The 15,440-nt window shown below is 33.4% G+C and overlaps 1 protein-coding gene across 2 annotated transcripts in view; it reads right to left on the reverse strand.

Annotated features, from left to right (window-relative positions):
* The window catches only part of LOC117179135 (speckle-type POZ protein-like), a 13,436-nt gene extending 1,941 nt beyond the window's left edge, over positions 1 to 11,495 (reverse strand). For both annotated transcript variants that reach the window (XM_033370807.1, XM_033370806.1), the window contains exon 1: positions 11,310 to 11,495. The gene's annotated coding sequence lies outside the window, so the exon portion shown is untranslated. The remainder of the gene's footprint in view (positions 1 to 11,309) is intronic.
* Positions 11,496 to 15,440: the final 3,945 nt, after the last annotated feature.

A 15,440-nucleotide genomic window follows, 5' to 3' on the forward strand; every position in this document is an offset into this window, starting at 1 on the left:
TCGAGAAGCGAACCATGTTCGTTATCGAATTTTCGGCACCAGCTGACAAAAACATGATAGCCAAGGAGAATGAAAAGAAAGAGAGGTATCGAGACCTTATAACGGAGTTGCAACGATTGTACCCGGAATATTCTGTTAAACTGATCGTCCACGAGGCTTTTGCTGGGTCGTCGTATTGATTCCTTTACAGACTGTAACCACCTATCTCACGGTTGTGAGACGTGGTTATGGCTGAAATTTTACCGCGATTTCGCTGGAAGCGGGTGCAATTTTTCAGATTAGCACCCGCTCCCGGCGAAATCCTGCGGTTGTCCTTGTGACAAATTTTTAAATATATATATATATAAAACATAGATAAGACATGTATAAAATTTTCGCTATAAGAGTTTAATTGTTTGTATATTATTCATTGATCACAAAGAATCTCAGCTTGAGAACTCCCGAGATAAAATTAAAAACATTGTAAATATTATTCTGGGTAAAACTATTGACAAAATTTGTCATCGTTGCTGGATCTGGATTGCCAGTGCCAGAATCTTTCAATGGCGGGATCACATCGTATTTTGTAAATCGGTATACATTGGAAAAATGAATATTATATGATCCGGGGTCTCATGTACATGTAAATTACAAATTGTATAAATCTCAGAAGGATCAATTACGTAAAATTCCCTATTAATACCAAAACGCAGAAAACTCGAGTTCGAAAGCTTCAGCTGTGAAATCAGTCTGGCAATACGCATTGGTAATCCCCGCTTTAAGTAACCTGCAGGGCTCTCCCACCTGTCAAGCAGCCGATATAATGTTGCGTAACTTGAATTTCGTATCCTATTCTCGTCGAGATTTTATAGCTGCAAGTCATATAATTCGGTTATACCATCCACATTACGAGGTCTGTTCAAAAAATACGCGGATTGAGGTCATAAAAAAAGTACTTTATTTGGAAGTTACACGTCTGGGTCTCCTTCAAAATACTCTCCTCCCCAACGCACACACTTATCCCAACGGTGTTTCCACTTGTTGAAACAGTCCTGGTACGCTCCTTTTGTGATGGCAGTCAAGTTTGTTGTTTTTATCACGTTTCTTGATATTGCAATATAGTTAACGCCTACAATCGAGACAAATGTAAATTATTATTACGGCATCATAAACTCCATTTAATATTAACAATCGCACACATTTTAAGTGATAAAAAGCGTTTAATTGTCCAAAGTAAATCTGAACTGTCACTGCTCCCGATTAGTCCGTCGCCATTTTATTTCACTGCTCCCATAATGCACCGGCGCTCTTCCGATAATTGCTTCAGACACCTATTCTTAATATCCCTATTATAGCTATAAGTATTAGGGGTTTAACAATACAATATCCCTGGTACATGGAAAATAGTCAAGGATATTCATTTTCGCTGATCCAGGGATCTTTCTAAATTCCTTCGTTCGTTTTCAGCTAAATGTTTGGCTATAATAAGGAATAATATCCCTATCACGGCTCAATTTTTTTTACCGTGTACGCTTCATGGCAACATCACCGTAGACCGTGTTGAGCATGGCAAATGTTTCAGTTTCAGATTTCCCAAGTTTCACACAAAATTTCACAGCAATTCGTTGTTCTTTCAGGCTGTTCGTTTTACAATCTGACAAACAAAAAAAAACACTTTTCACTTAAAACCGTGTAGCTTATCAACAAATGAAGCTATCAGCGACTGGAATACCGCGTTTTAAACAGCTGATTTGTACGAACTTAGCAACACCAAGCGGATTCTCATGAAACCAACTGGAGCCGCGACATTCAAACAGTCCGCGTATTTTTTGAACAGACCTCGTATCTAAAAGGTAGCTTCATTCTACGAATAATTTTCCATCATTTACACCAAATGAATTTAGCCACCACTTTAGTTGAGCTACCCAATTATATTTAATATCTACGACGGCCGACTGATTGGACAGCTGCAGCATCCTCAGGTTACACTTCTTTGGTAGTCGGGTTTCATCCATCTCTTGTAATTCATTCAACCAAGAAAGTGTGATTTTAAGAGACTCACCGACACCCCCGCAAGACCCGTTTGCAGGAATGATATACCCGTGTGTACTCCTAGGTAGCGCATAAAGATTTTTAATAAAAACCGCTTGCACCCTCTCTAGGTCGTCGAGATATCTCAAACTCCAAATAGGGGAACAGTACAAGGTTAGCGCCTGCATGAGCTTCATCTGTGTTTCCAATATATTTATTTTTGCTCTGACTAGGATACTTAACACTGCGCCAATAGCATTAAAAGATTTACTGATCATTAGATCAGCCACTTTCCTAAAAATACTAGAGGACGAGAAAGGGAAACCCAAGTATAAATAATATTTAGCAAGCTGAAGCTGTTTACCAGCATAATAGAACTGCTTTTGGCTTATTTTGCATCTATCACCTCGCTTAAATTCAACAACATCTAGACCTTTCATATTATAATTATTTCTGAAAAATTTCTCCATATCTGCTATAAAAAGGCAAAATAAAAGTGGGCTTAGAATCTCGACCAGAAGAACGCCCTCCGAAATGTCGAAATATTTAGAATTAGTACCATTAATCCTCAACCTGAGCTTGCTGTTGGCATAAAAACTAATTAATATTCGGATTATTTTTTAGCTCACGCCCAAGCTATGCAGTTTGTACATAAGTTTCTCATGATTGACCGAATCATAAGCTCTTTTAAAATCCACAAATATTTCGTACATCTTTCTCGTCCTTAATCTGAGGTAGAGTTGTATGACGGAACTCAAAACAAAAGCATTATCCATTCAACCTTTACCCTTTCTAAAACCAGCCTGAGATTCCGGTAAAACATTACAATAATTCACCCATGTTGTTAGTCGCTCAAGTAAAATCTGCGTGAATATTTTTAAAAGACATTTCATCAAAGCTATACCTCGGTAATTAAATGAGTCTGATTTCTTACCCCTTTTAAATATTAAAACAATTTCAGCTCTGCACCAACTTCTTGGGATCTGTCCTACATTAATAATCTTTTAAAACAAAGCTTGAATATACGCCATCCACTTTTATGGTGGTACTTTATAAAATTCATTGCAAATTTGGTTTTCTCCCAGGGCTTTGTTGCTTTTACATCTTTTGGGACTTTTACGAATTTCGGAATATTGAATATGACCGTCAAGAATTGCATGGCATGCATCAAAGAATATCCAATTTATAGGCCTACAAGCCATCTTATATATATTGGAATAGAATTCCTCCCACTCGCTCAAACTAATAGCATTAACCTGATATTTATCTTCCATTCTAAAAGTATGTAAACATTTCCAAAATTCAATACTGTTTTTTGTGTTAGCTAGTTTATTTAAAGATTTAATACTATATTTGTACTTTTTAGTTCTATTCAACTGTATATACCCTCTCGTAAAAAAATAATAGACATCTGTGACAGCAGGGGGAAAACCCACTCGTCTGCATTCCTTTAGTGCTTCCGTCGCTTTTTTCTTTGCTTGAATACAATTATGATCATACCACGGTTTATTTTTGCGATTGCTTATAGACCCTGGTGATATTTTTTAACTCTGAATAAGTTGAATAATTCCGCTGTCTCAAGAATAGCGCATCTTTAATTATCATCCAGCCGATCAATAGATGCACTCTCTGTATCGATTGAAATTCTCTCAGAGCAATCCATTCTCTCGATATGATAAAAATTTTATTTTTTTCCTGTTTCAGACGTTTAACTACTGTAGAATGCTCTACGTTAGCAAGGTCAAAATTTACTTTTGAGTTACTATCAATTATGAATTCAATAAGGAAGTGGCTAGAAGCTGATATGAAGTGCATAACTCTCATATCCGCTATCAAATCGAGTGCATGCATATTGCACCAGAGCAGATCAAGTGTGTGAACTCAATGAATTGAGTTTCATAAATTCGACAATGTCCCTGCCTCTGCTATTAAAAGATACACCCAAACTATCCCTGCTCCCAAATAATGCTGATCCCTGAAAGAAATCGGCTGGCAGCTGGTTTCGGATACCCACCCTTCCATTAAAATCACCCACAATCAACCTACTCGCTGAGGGAAAATTAGTACAATATTCATACAAACTTATCTGCAATAGAACTAATATCATCGGTAGATCTAGCCTGGGTTTAAAATATGCAACCGTAAAAATCAGATCGACACTTTTTTTTTAACCTCACTGTCATTGATTTCCTCTTCATGTAGAACATTGATGTTGCCGAACCCTTCCACATTCCAGAAGATTATCCTGCATCCATTAATTTGTTTCACCCTTATGTTTCCTTCCTGACTCTCATTTTCGGCATGCTTGTTTGTATCAATCTCGAGGTAATCCTTAGAACTGTCAGAATTTCCCTTCTTGGTAGTATTCACGTGACCTGTGGACATTCCCACTCTGTGTTCGAGACTTGTCCATCTACTTACAGGGCTACATAGTCATTCGGAAATATATTGTTGTTTTTGTTGTTCCTGATTGGAATTCATATTAAGTACGAAGCTATCAATAGTTCCCTTCTCTCCAGAAAAATTTTTCTTCTTCTTGCTTTCGGTGGTAGATTAGTTTAGCCTACGTGTCCGCGAGCTTTCTGCAGATGTTTTCTGTTTCATTTCGCTGTTTATTATGTCTAAGTTACTTTTGTTCCTCAGAGCAGGCGAGGACGGGGCGCTATGCTGCTTTAGATCTTTGGTTAATTGCTCACTAAGTCGATTGGCCCCTCCGTTATCTAGGTCTTGCAAAGAAGAAATTTTACCATATCACAGAAAAAACGAAAGATAAAGTTTACATCGATTTTAGATGAAAGATTCACCACAACAAAAATTAACCTTGCCGGATAAACTTTACATGAATCGAAGATAATTTTCGGTTTTTAACCTTGCCTGGATAATCTTTCGCCTTATAATCGCTCCATTTTTATTCGAGATGTAGCGAGGATTGCGACGCCAGCGCTATCTATCGTCGTCTAACTTCATTAAACTGGAGAGAACCGGGGATTCCCTTCTGTCAGTTGCTTTTTGCACTTTTTGATAAATGGTATTGAGTAAGTTTTAATTCCTCTACAATAGTCTAATTTATTTCGGTGGATATTTATCAGTAAGTACACATTTTTTTCGTATTTTCTGTTATTATTATATATATTATTTCTGGTTTTACTTGCTTTACCGAAATTTTCTCACTTCCGCGTCACGCAGTAGACGAGATCAGAAATATTCTCCTAACCTCGGTGAAACTTTTGCCGAAATATTTTAAATTTTTAACCGTTTCCAGTCTTACCTGCAACAAATTTTAACTTTTGTTTTTTCTGTGTCGTTTTAAATCTGGTGTCCCGATTTATAACTCGAATTAACTCATACATTGCCCGTTTCCCATTGCTGTTAAAGACGCCGTAGCAGACGACAGCTTTTATTCCATCGTAGGGTAAACTTTCGCCAAATAGCATGTAAACTTTAACAGCGGGAAATTTTACATTCAACAAAATTTAACTTCAGTTTTTTCTGTGGTAGCACCAAGCTTTAACCTGTTACTTTGGCTGCGAGGCCTCTTTGCTTTAAGTGGTGAACGTATTTGATTAAATTTTGTCTTTTCTGTAGTGAATTTTACGTTTGATAATAAAATCTCCAAGAACGATCAATACCGGTCTTACGTTGATTTCAGAGTTTATTCCTAGTCTCTTTATAAAATCGATATCATCATTTTTGACATTTATCTTCAGTTTATCTGTTATAAGCGAGATCACTACACTACGAAAAGATGTTGTAGTTTCATTAGCCTCCTCTTCAAGACCCAAAATAATTACATTATTTTTCTTGGTAATCCTATCCATGATTTGCTGATGGTTATCCAGTTGGCTTTTGAGTAAGCCGTTTTCTTTTTCAAGTGCTTCGATTTTGCTCACGTTTTCGTTGACCCTGACGATAATATTTTCGATTTGCTCCTTAAATAACGTTTTGAATTCATCACTAATTTCTTCCCTGAGTTCACTCATTTTTTCTGTGAGCAGCTTTTCGAATTTCTGGATACTCGCCATCGTTCGTTTTCGCCAATGATACGCGACTTGACAGTTACTAATCCACAACCACAGTACAGTATAACTCAAAGATTCGCGTCGATTTATTTGAGTTTAACACAAAAATATCAAAGTGAGGTTAGGGTTATTGAATAAAACTGAAATGTATCAAAATGTCTAAATAAATGTTGTCAGTGGTCAAGAGTGTTTGTTACATGTGATACTGAAATGCCCAATTTTTAATAAAATCGCCAACATATGAATTAAAATTTGATGTTATTATAAAACGATCACGAAAAAGATTAAGGGGGAACACGAGGGTTTATACTCACTTTCATATGATTCAGATTCAACTACAGTACAAGTCCGATCACTTGCCAACTTCGGGGCTTTAGGGGCGGAAAATTCCAGGAATTGTGGACTTATCGGATGCCCCCACTAGTAGCACGATATTATGTGCGCGCATGCGCAAATCATTAGCAAAATAACACACGTAGTGGGAAAACCACAATTAGTGGGCGTGCCGTACGTATGATGAAGTGTTAAGGGGGAGTGTACCCTTACCGGACGGCAAGTTATCGGACTTCTACTGTACTATAACCTTACATTCAAATTTTCATCTCGATATTTTTATAATGAAGAAGCCAAAAACTTTTTTTTAACTTTCCTGGTCTGTAAATAGTAAATTATTTTGAATTTGTTTTAGCCTTATAACAACGGTTCAACAAGAAAAATTCAGTAATAGTTATTTCAGTTTCATTGAGGGAAATCCAAAATGTTTGCACGCCGAGGGCCAAACAGTAATACCAATTGTATGGGACAAAACTAGAATTATTTAATAAATTGAAAAAAATGATGATTCGCCATAAGTGTACTAAAATATTATAGTAAAAAGTAATTCTTATCTTATTCAATTTATTAATAGAATGAAGTTTGGTCTCATGTAATCGGTATATTATTTTTTGGCCCTCGGTGTACAGAATGCTTGCCAAGTGACGTCACAACGATGGAAGCGTACCAAATATGTAAAAAACGGTTGGTAGCAGTGAGGAGAGGACGCAAATAACTCTGCCATGCGCAGTAGTACTTAATAAAGCGGGAACTTTTAATTTCTTAGATACAACTTAAAATTTTATTTGTATCTTAAATTGTAATAATTTACAAAAAATATATATTACAAATTTAAATGCTAAATATATGTTTTTAGAGGAACATATATGTTTGCACTTTAAATTGATATAATCTGTCATCCAGTAATCCACTTTTAAGAGCGTTGCTGAATCGTGTTTGGATGTTTTTAAAGCTTTAGATATTGATAAAAGAGTTTTATAATAATCTCGCATTCAGGTATTATTATGCTTTATTTAAATTCCTTGATTATTGATGAATTTAGAACAATTTCAGGTCATTTATCTTAACTCCTACAACGTTTCAGGTAACTTAAAATTTTTAATTTTAGTATGTATCTATTTCTTTTATAATATAAAGTTTTAAATTAAAATACTTCAAACTAATTGTATTTTAAAGGAATGGTTCTCAAGGGAATCACAATCATCAAACGATAAATAAAATTAGTTTATTACAAAGTTTTTAATCAATCTTTCGAAACCACGTAACAAACAACAATCTTTTCTTGTATGTAGTATACTCAGCTATTAAAATGCTACAAAAAGCGAACAAAAAGCGCAGGTTTACTAAAAATGTTTTTATTTTATTTTGAAGTAAAAAACATTCAAAAATTTAAAAATCATTTAGAACAGATATTCTTAATTATAACCTAGTTTCATGTACTTTTATATTAAACTATAAATTAGTTATGAAACACAATAAAGACTAAAAATGTTTTCCAAATTTCTTTAAACCCCTGGGATTTAGATAGAAGGTAATACCTGAATGGAAGATTTTCCTCAACTCCTACGCTTAGCTAATTCCCTAGGGTTTGAGCAAAAATCCAAAATTTTTTGTCATCCGGTTCGCAAACATTTGTTATGGTCAATGAAATTTAAAACATCGATCTCTAACGCCAGCATTTGTCCATTTCAAGTAATAATAACAAAGCAGCAAATGCAAACACTCCAATCGGAACTCTTGAATTTTAAACTTTTAAAACTGAAGTTTAAAAGTTTTTCAATTCGAAAATGTTGTATTCAAATTTTCAATAATGTATACGTATGAAATAGAAGCTGTTAACACTTTTTAAATAAGCAATTTAAAATTAAAAGCAGGTAAACTGTAAAATTAAAAATGTTAAGCTTCTATGGATTTAGGTTCGGTTCCAACAATATAAATCCAGGTTATCATTTTCAATGCTCTAAATTGAAGTATCAATCAAAGCATAAAAAACTGTTTAAAATTATATCATTTTAAGCAATTTTAACCTAGAAACATTAAAAATTAAACGATCGATTTTTGTTAAGAAACTAAACACTTCTTAAATCAAAAGTTACATTATTTTAATTTTAAATAGTATAAAACCTCTTGAAATGCTTCAAAATGCTATTACAAAATCTTGAAACATTTGTGTCGTTTTACATTTTTCCAAATTTTAAAATATTTATTGTTTTAGAACTTCTAAGGATCATTTAAAATGATTTGAATTTTCCCTGAAAATGTTTGTTTAATATCCTTCCAAATTAACCAAATTTCCATCAAATTTTCAACATGAATTTTTGATAATTTTGTAAATGTTTTTAAATATTTTCTTAACATTAATTTTTCAAATTAGAAAATCATTTTCAATTTTCCTATGAAATTTTATTATTCTTCTAAATCAAAAAATCTTGTCGGTACACGTAGACACTTTGTTTAAATTATTACATTTTTGAAAACAGAACAATTAAAATTGTAACTGTAAAGTTTTGTTTAGTTTTGAATATTCAATTTATAATTACTGATTTTGAATAGGCAGTCAGATATTTCTAAATATTAAGTAATTGTACTTTTTCCTAAAAAAAATCAAATTGAATAGTTTAAAAATGTGATATTTTAGACTGAAATAATATTGTAAATTTAATAAAAGCCTTGGATTATGAGTATATTATTTTGCAATTATTTTTAACATAAAAATAGTTTATAAATTCTCAATCAGACGTTTACATTTGTTTAACTAATAAGACTTTATGTTTAAAACCGTTTAGTTTTTAACGTTAAAATTTTAAAGTACAATTCAATTTTTAAAATCATTAATAATTTATATATTTACAGTTGATCAACTAAAAAGGATTTTATCAAAAATCTTCGATTTTAAGCGTTTATAATTTATAATTGTTTAAGTCTTTAAAACTGAATTTTAAAATTATTTCAATTAAAATTTAGGGTAAAAATTAAAAATCTAAGAATCTTTAACTAATTATTTAAAAAACTGTTGAAATCTAAATTAGACAGATTTTTTTTTCTAGAAATTTGTAAAATTCTAGGTCAAAAAATTAATTAATTGTCATTTCCTTCAGTTTTTTCAAACTTACTAAAATCTTGAACTAAAATCAAAACGTTTACAATCCTTTTATAATGCTTAAATCTGCTAAAGATTTTAAAAATATTTTCGAAGATTTAGATATTGAAAGAAGAAATTTCCTTTTTCCGATCTAAAAAAAAATGGTTTCCAAAAATTATCCCTTTCATTTTACAAAAAATTCCATCCCCCTTTCACTGCAATAAAAATGCTGAAAAGAAAAGTCAGACTTTTCTAATTCAGAAAAAAAACCAAAATTTTGATCCTTACAATTCTATAAAGATCATAAAAATTCAGAAATTTTTTCCTTGCAATTCAAATAATATTAAAAACCAACATTTTCTCCCTTCCACCTCAAGAAAAATGTTAGAAGTAATAAAATTACGTCTTCCAAATTTGAAATAAAATTAAATACAATGATTTCTTTCCTTTCATATAGGATCAAGGTTTGTTTTTTAGTGTTACTTAAAATTGAACAAAAGTAATAACACAGCTACACAAAAAAAACTTTTTCGGGACTGGATGTCAGGCCATGTTTACTATATGTTTTTGGGACCGCTGAATCTGAATCCTAATATCCCTAAGTCTAATACCCCTCCTCACGTCAGGGTTCTGACATAACCTCAAAAATCCTCCTTTTTCGAGTCTGGCGTTCAGACTAGGTTTATTATGTGTTTTTGGGGTCGCTGAATCCAATTTCGTGATCCTAAAACCCCCAGACCGTCAGGATTCTGACTTAACCTAAAAAATCTCATGACCTTATTTTCGAGTCTGGGGGTCAGACCATGCATGCAATTCATTCATTTAGTTCGCTAATGCCGATGTCCCTTTATCTCTTTTTTTGTGGAGGAAATAGGGTTTATGGGTTGAACTGATTTTTGTTTCATATATATGGCTAAAGACAAAACGTTTAAGCATTAAATAGTTTAGATTACATGGTATTTTAAAGGTTATGTCGAAACCCTGACATTCTGGGGGTTTTGGACCTTAGATTCGGATTCAGCGACCCTAAAAACATATAATATATATGGTCTGACCCCTGGACTAAAAAAAATCGTATTTGGTTTTTTTTAGGTTATATTAGAACCCTGACGTGCTGCGAGTTTTTTGGCCCACATATTCTGATTCAGTGATCCCAAAAACATGGTCTGACCTCCAGACCCGGAAAAGATATTCAAAACCAAGAATTATGCGGTTTTTTGAGGTTATGTCGAAACTCTGACGTGCTGGGGTTTTTTGGACCTCGGGTTCGGTTCCAGCGACCCCAAAAACTTATAGTTAACATGGTCTGGTATCCAGGCCTGGAAATTTTTTTTTGTGTCTGTATGATTCTATTCATATGAATATTCTTTAAATTGAAAATAATTGATAAAGTTTCAACCAGACGCTTGAATTCGTTTGATTGCAGAGACTTTCGAAATCAAACATTTCAATTTTGAACATTTAACAAGGTGGCCACTATTTTTTACATTTTTGTCTCCCAGTTCTCCCGGTGAATATTCGCCATTTCTCCCGGTTTAAAGAAGAATATACTCCCTTTTCGAACGATTTTATCAAAGATATCTTTGATTTTATCATCTAAAAAGATAATGACTGAACTGAAAAGTTTAAAAAAATCGAAATCACGCTTTAAATCAAACGATGGCGGCTAGGGTAATAAAATAAAATCGGAATCAATGGACATGCCTAAAATACGTGTGACTGTAGACAGAATTGATTACAGATGATAATGAAATTTCTAATTTTTAACAAAATAGCAAAGATAGTAATTAACACTTGTTCCTAGTATGAAAAGATCAGAGAACACGTCAGTTGAAAAAAATTGAATCATGTCCGCATATACTTACTATTCATCTAATTCCTCTGTAACCTTTATTTCAACTGTGATTCTCGATGGTTTTAGAAGGAAAAAATCAAAAATATTTGTTTCCAAGTTTTTGATGTATGAAGAGAATATTATTTTGAAATTGTTTGTGCGTTTTAACAATGGTTTAAAAAAGTCAGGAACGTGGTCGTATATATAGTTCTATTAACTACGCAAAAGACGGTGGGTAGCAGTGCTCCCAATTTTGGCAACTTTTTGAACTGCGCTTGCGTCGCGCCAGCAACCCGATTTGTTACTGTTAGCGCGCCCTTTTTAAATTATATACATATTCAAATTTAATATTCATGATAAATAATGGTTAGGAAATACATCAAAAGTAATTTTTTAATCTTAAAATAGAATTTTAGAGGAACAGATTTTAAAAATTTGATTTTATTGCAAAAAACATGATTAATTCTGACTTCAAAAAAACACTCAATTCATTTTTAGTACTTTAGTGATCTTATTTCAAGTCGCATTTCTAGGAATAAAAAAACATTATTGAGAAACTAAACAGAGACAAAATTAATCATTGAGAAAAAAAGGTTTTCTTGCTCGGAACCTCAGAATTCATAATGTTCTTTTTCCATCGAAATCGAATAATTTTTCATCTGTCACTTAAAAATCTTATGTAGAATTAAAAAATTACTCTTTATGCATTTTCTTATAATTACATATAATAAATATTAAATTTGAATATTGATAGTATTAAAAGTCAGCGCTCCAACAGTAAACAATATAGTTTTCTCACTTGGGACGTCACGTGCTCTGAGCGGCCATTGAGGGAATAACAGCCCCCATATTCCCTATTGTTTGCATTTAATACCGTACTTTTTCAAAATTATATTTGTTTTTTCGAAATGCAGAGTAAATATTTGGCAAAATTGTCGGGAGATCTCAAGACGCAATATATCCACAATTTGGAAGACAATTTAGTTCGACCAGTCCCCACGGTGGGGCGCTCTGGCCAATCACAGGCATCGTAGAGAATATACCTAAGAACAACATGACCTGATACCTCAGTTTCAGGTCAGCCCTGGAGATGTGAACTGCAATGTTAATGAAACGTCGGCAAACAACTCGTAGTTTTTTACACGAGTGAAACCCAAAATATATTTTTTTATCAAAATGAATAATCGTGAAAGCATAAAATCTATTGTCAAGAAACTCTACGGGGAGAGTATTCTTACTAAAACCAACACCTTTCGTAAGCTCAGGACTTCTCAAGGTAGCCTAGTAACATCCTTAGCTTTTTTGAAACGGTGCAGGGACAACAAATCGTCCCAAAATTCTTTCAACTGAAAAATAATTTGGGAACATCAAAATCCAAATCGATTCTGCATAATACAAGTTTGCTTCTCGTAAAAGAAAGAATACAGCATACCTCAGATTTGACATTTGTTCCACATTGGACCGCATATCGTTTGACCAATTCCAACGGATTAAAGAGCTTTCCACCCATAAACAAAAAACAAAATTTGACAAATTACTTCCAGTAAAGCAAACTAAACTAACAAATACAGTGACAAACATCTCTGACCACTCTCTCAACAATAAAATAATTTCAGCCTTATCTAAAGGACATAATTTTGCTGTAGCTTCATCAAAAATCCAAAAAGAAGAAATAATTAACAATTTAGAATCCACAATATATACCCTTCCTCCCGAAAAAAGCGAATGACATACGACGCAGGACAGCCAACATTCTACGCAAAGCTCAAGTCCCCTTCTCAAATTTAACAAAAGAGGAAAAACTGCAATTAAAGAACTCAATTAAAGTAAAGATATTATAATATTACCCGCAGACAAAGGCAACGCAACAGTAACACTGAATAAAGAAGACTATAACAATAAAATCATGGACTTTCTAACTGACGATACATACAAAAAACTTAAAAAGGACCCCACAAAAACAATAGTCAGTAAAACAAAAACTCTTCTCAAAGATTCTAAACTTGACAGCCAAACAATATCTAACTTAATACCTACTAATCCCATCTCTCCAAGACTTTACGAGCTCCCAAAAATCCACAAAGAAAACATTCCACTCAGACCGATCATCAGTGCATTAAACTCACTAACTTACAACCTAGAACGTTTCCTCGCTGCAAAACTAAATCCTTTTATAGGAAAATCCATGACTCACGTTCAAAACTCATCTGACTTTATTAAAAAGATACAACAGATTCACATTCAACCCTAAGACATTATAGTGAGTTTCGACATAGTATCTCTTTTTACGAAAGTACCAATCTCGGATACAATTAATATTATTAAATCTTTCACAAACTTCCCTTCTGAGTTCGTACCTTTGATAAAACACTGTTTTAATAATACTTACTTCTCGTTCAATAACCAATTCTATGAACAAACTTCAGGGGCAGCAATGGGTTCCCCAATTTCACCTGTAACAGCTAATGTTTTTATGGAACATCTAGAAACTAAAATCTTCAACCAACCCAAACTTAAACCAGAATTCTGGTTCCGTTGCGTTGATGATACATTTGTCATCTGGCGATATGGACGAGATGAACTAAATAATTTTTTTTGATTTTATCAATCAATTACATCCTAATATCCAGTCCGCCATGAAAATAGAACAAAACGGAAAATTGCCTTTCTTGGACGTATTAGTTTACAAAAAATCTGATAACACATTAGGACATAAAGTTTACAGAAAACCCACACATACAAACAGATGCCTACATGACTGCTCCCACCATCACCCAACTCAAAAACAATCGGTCATCAACTCCCTTGTATACAGAGCTGTCTCCATAACAGACAATGATAACTTACAAAAGGAATTACAAAACGTTAAACAAATCTAATAGGGAACGATTAGACAAACAAATTGATAAAGCAATAAGAAAACACACTCAAAAAAGCAAATCAACACAACCTACGAAAGAAAGAGAGCGAGAAAAATAACCACCACCCTATCCTACATCCAAGGTGTCACATAACAAATAGGAAGAATTCTCAACAAACACAACATCCAAACCATATTTAAACCACCTGCGAAAATAGGGCAACTACTGAATAACCCTAAGGATAAAAAGGCACCTATCAGTGATCCAGGAGTATATACAACCCCTTGTTCTTGTGGCAAAGTCTATATTGGAGAAATCGGGAGAGCGGTGAGTCAACGTATGAAGGAACATGAAAGTAAAGTCAGGCTAAAACATTTCACGCAATCAGCATTAACTGAATATCATATCGAAACAGGACATAACATTTTATTTGATGAAACAACAGTCAATACAAAAACACACAACAAAAATTTCCAAGAAAACATAGAGAAGCAATCGAAATCTTAAAACACCCTAATAACATCATTAGGGACAATGGATATAATACCAATCCGATTTGGCTTTCCGCTCTCCCCCACGGTGGGGCGCTCTGGCGAATCACAGGCATCGTAAGGATTGTACTTAAGAAAAACATGACCTGTTACCTCAGTTTGAGGTCAGTCCTGAAGATGTGAACTGCAATGTTCACGAAACGTCGGCAAACAATTCATAGTTTTTTACACGAGTGAAACCCGAAATCTCTTTTTATCAAAATGAATCATCGTGAAAGCATAAAATCTATTATCAATTTGGAAGAAATCGAAAACTTTGATCCGTATGCTTTTAGAGATATATGGATTTAAGTGAAAATATCAGCGCAGTGCCCTCGGTGACTATTCTGGATATAGTGTCATATTTTATTCAATCTCACACTTTCTATATTACATAACAAGGAAAAGTTTGGAAAGTTATAAATTTTATGAAGCTGGTTTTGTGGTGAAAGAGAAGTTCAAGCAGTTCAATAGTACTTGTCTGATTCTGAGTCAGTTTACATATATCAAAACAGTATTTTTAGTTTTACTATAAGTTAGTATTTTTTATTTATAACTCATTATTTTCTATGACAATGAACATTAACAGTAAGTAATATTCCTGCGAAGTGTGGCATTCGTTTCAATTTACGTTATCAAATTCCATTGCTGATGTAAAATGCGATAACAGGTTATTAAGATTTTTAGGTTATGACCCTAGTAACACCGGATATTCCCTCAATATTTCTACCATATTTCCTGCAATATACGAAATATTGCAGGAAATATGGT

This window comes from Belonocnema kinseyi, chromosome 8 (genome assembly GCF_010883055.1).
Source record: "Belonocnema kinseyi isolate 2016_QV_RU_SX_M_011 chromosome 8, B_treatae_v1, whole genome shotgun sequence".
In the NCBI taxonomy this organism is placed as follows: domain Eukaryota; kingdom Metazoa; phylum Arthropoda; class Insecta; order Hymenoptera; family Cynipidae; genus Belonocnema; species Belonocnema kinseyi.